At 49.1% G+C, this 3,851-nt stretch overlaps 1 protein-coding gene across 1 annotated transcript in view; it reads left to right on the top strand.

Annotated features, from left to right (window-relative positions):
* CBX6 (chromobox homolog 6) overlaps window positions 1-3,851 on the top strand; it is a gene marked incomplete at its 3' end in the record, with an annotated part of 38,508 nt that overhangs the window by 28,840 nt on the left and 5,817 nt on the right.

Genomic DNA, 3,851 nt, shown 5'->3' with positions numbered 1-3,851 from the left:
ACCTGATGTGAAGAGCTGACTCATCTGAAAAGACCCTGATGCTGGGAAAGATTGAGGGCAGGAGGAGAAGGGGACGACAGAGGATGAGATGGTTGGATGGCATCACTGACTCAATGGACATGGGTTTGAGTGGACTCCGGGAGTTGGTGATGGACAGGGAGGCCTGGCGTGATGCGGTTCATGGGGTCACAAAGAGTGGGACACGACTGAGCAACTCAACTGAACTGAACTGAGGTGTCAGACTGTGGAAGAGGTGGGAGGGACTTTCTCTCACAGAAGCTCCTCTCCACTGACCTGAGATGCCTTTCTCATTCTTCACTAGCAGGCAACGCCTCTGCATCTTTCAGGTCCCACGTTAAATGTCCCCACCTCTGAGACTTCCCAGCCTCCCTTCCTCTAGGCAATGGGATGCTCCCTTATCTAGCAGGATGTTTCATTTTATAGGTCAGCCTGCCTGGGCTATGGGACACCCAAATAGCTGGTACACATTATCATTCACTTGTCTGCATTAGATTCAGTATGCCACGTAAAGAAGTCTACTCTTACCGATGTAGAAGGGCACCACGGTATTCACTGTTGTTGTTCAGTAACTCAGTCATGTCTGACTCTGTGCAACCCCATGCATGAACTGCAGCACGCCAGGCTCCCCTGTCCTTCACTATCTCCCAGAGTTTGCTCAAACTCATGCCCATTGAGTCCATGATGCCATCCAATCATCTCATCCTCTGTCATTCCCTTCTCCTCCTGCCCTCAATCTTTCCCAGCATCGGGGTCTTTTCCAATGAGTCAGCTCTTTGCATCAGGTGGCCAAAAGTATTGGAGCTTCAGTTCCAGCCTTTCAATAAATATTCAGGGTTGATTACCTTTAGGATTGACTGGTTGGATCTCCTTGCAGTCCAAGGGACTCTCAAGAGTCTTATCCAACACCACAGTTCAAAAGCATCAATTCTTCAGCGCTCAGCCTTCTTTATGGTCCAACTCTCACATCCGTACGTGACCACTGGAAGAACCACAGCTTTGATTCTATGAACCTCTGTTGGCAAAGTGATAACAGTACCCATGGAGGACCCAAATAAAACCAGAAGGTGGAGGAATGGCAAATTCCCTTTCTTTTTGAGCTGGGACATCGATCTTCTCCTGCCCTCAGACATTAGAGTTCCTAATTCTCAGACCCTTAGACTTGGGGACTTATCCCAGAAGCCCCCTGGTTCTCGGGCCTTTCACTACTGGCTTTCCTGTTTCTCCAGTTTGCAGACAGCAGACTTCTTGAGTTTCCATAATCATAAAGCCAATTCCTATAAGAAATCTCCTCTTACATATCTCTGAGTGAGTGTGAAGTCTCTTAGTCGTGTCTGACTCTTTGCGACCCCATGTAGGCAGGCGCTTTACTTTCTGAGCCACCAGGGAAGTCTTCTTATGTATCTCTATATACATGCTATTGGTTCTGTTTCTCTGGTGAGCCTTGGCTAATATATCTAGACCCCCAGGGCATCTTAAACATACCTTTTGTAGTAAGTTGAATAAGGCCCCACCCACCAAATAGGTCCCCAGAACCTATGAACATGATACTTTATATACTTTACATAATATGTAACTCTATGGTGAAAAGTACTCAGCAGATACAATTAAGGTAAGATATGTCAAGATGGGAAGATTGTCTTCAATTATTTGGGGGGCCCAATGTCATCACAAAGGTCCTTATTAGAAGGAGGTGGTCAGTCAGTCAAGGGAAGGCAAAAGTAAATATTAGAGTGAGCCAAGGAATGCCAGCAGCTTCTAGAAGCTGGAAGAAGCAAGGAATGGATTGTCTCCCTAGAGCCCAAAGACACAGATCTGGGCCTTCTGACCTCCAGAACTGTAAGATGAAACATTTGTGTTATTTCAAACCACTGGCCTGTAATGTTACATCACTGCTGTAATGTTATAGCAGCCATAAGAAATGAATACATCTTTATTCCAGCATGGTAGCAGATGCCTTTCTCACCTCAGAGCTCCTCAGGCCTGGGCAACTTTGTTTTTGACAGTTGAACACAAAGCCTGAAAAAGGACTCACAGGAGCTGCTGAAAGAACCAACAAATGGGTTAATGCTTACCGGCTTCATCCAGCTGTCTGTGTTCTGCAGCCTGAGAACACACACACATTCATATCCACGTAGCTCACCTGTCCAACCACCTCCACCACCCCCAGGAGGGCAATTCTTTACTCACACAGAAGCCCACTTTGAGCTGGACAGCAAATAGCTATTTCTCAAGAGCATGTGGACTTTAAGAGGGGAGGGGGATCTCGCTCAAGGTAATAATTGGACAAATTAGCAGGCTGGTAGGGATGAGGAACAGAAATTTTGATGTGGTTGACTTGAAACCACAAGAATTGGGGTTGCACCACAGGACATGTAAAAATCTTCTTTTCCAACAAATAAATAATGAAAGCAAGAGACAGCCCTGATCGGAACCACATCCCCAGCCCTCTCCACCTCCGTCTGGGTCCCACCACAGACAAACGATTGGGAAATTGTACTCAATGACATCAAAAAAGGTCCATTTTATATCATTAAGGGAGAAAAGTGGATTCCAGCTAGTGTGAACAATGCGATCCCATTCTGTGAAAAGAAAGTATTTAAATACACATCTATACTACATATATATAACGTACAAAGGAGCATAGGTACGTGTGTTTATTAGGCATGGGACAGAGGCTAGAAGAAGATCCGTGAAGAGGTTAACGGTTGGATGGAGATTATAGACAGTTGCTTTTTTTCTTCTTACTTAAAAAATTGCAAAGAACAGGGCTGTTGGTGTTCTTTTAAAAAAAATAAAGTTTAAATAATTCAAAATAAAAGATATGGCGCTGTTTGTGTGGCAGGGCTGCTTTGTGCCCCTTCCAGGACAGCCGAAGTCTCCCTTTCCCTCCCCAAATAGGAAGCTGGGCTGTGGTCTCCCCGTTAGCAATGGCGGAACCATTAGAGGAACTGTAGGCGGCAGAAGGATGACGCGGCCAGGGGGCCTGGGAATCAGAAAACAGACAGACCTGACCGCGAAGGCGGCTTTTGCCGAGTGACCCAAGGATGACCCGCTTCGGGCCCAATCTGGTATGTAGGAAGCCTGTAGTCACCCCGCGGCCTCTTCTCCCTGGACCGCCCCCCCACCCCCAACCACCGCCACATCTTGCTCGCTGCGTCTTCACCCGACCTCCCTCCCGGTGAAGGCAGGTGCCCGCCCAAGACCCCGGCCGAAAACAAATCCAAGGGATCACCCCGACCTTCCTCGGCCCCATTCACCGCCTCACCCCACCCTTTCCTGCGGTGGCGTTTTTGTTTTAATTCATCTGAACTGGTTACAAAACCACACTCCCACGAATACATAAATAATGGATAAGGGGGGGGGGGGGAGAGCAGTGTTTTAAAGAAATTCCCGCAGGGCCTGGCAAGGCAACAGCAAATGCATTTCTGCTGTATCATATTTAACTGTTTGCAAACTTCTTCTGGGAGGCTGAGCAGCGGCTGTAGAAATTCCACCCCCCTTCACCGCCCAGGGCCCAGGAGTGACTGTAAGGGAGGGTTAAGAGGGAGAGGTAGTCAGCGGTCGGGGGCCAGGAAGATGGAGGGGAGAATGAGAAAGTGTTTGTAGGATTGAAGCCGGGGTGTCCACAACCCGGCTTCCCGCAGGCCAAGCATCTCCTTCCCCGGCTTCGGGGCCGCGGCTCCCCGAGCCAGGCTAGGCCCCTTTAAGAGCCAGCGCGCGCCCTGGTCCCGCGTGCGCTCACTTTCCCTAGCAACCGCCCCGGGGGAGGAGGAGGTCCTGGCAACGGCGCACCAGCCCGGAGGGTCACGTGACGGCCCGCAGCTGGAACG

The sequence above is a fragment of the Bison bison genome, unplaced genomic scaffold (assembly GCF_000754665.1).
Source record: "Bison bison bison isolate TAMUID 2011002044 unplaced genomic scaffold, Bison_UMD1.0 scf7180017864213, whole genome shotgun sequence".
NCBI lineage: Eukaryota > Metazoa > Chordata > Mammalia > Artiodactyla > Bovidae > Bison > Bison bison.
This window is presented reverse-complemented; position numbering and strand designations above follow the sequence as displayed.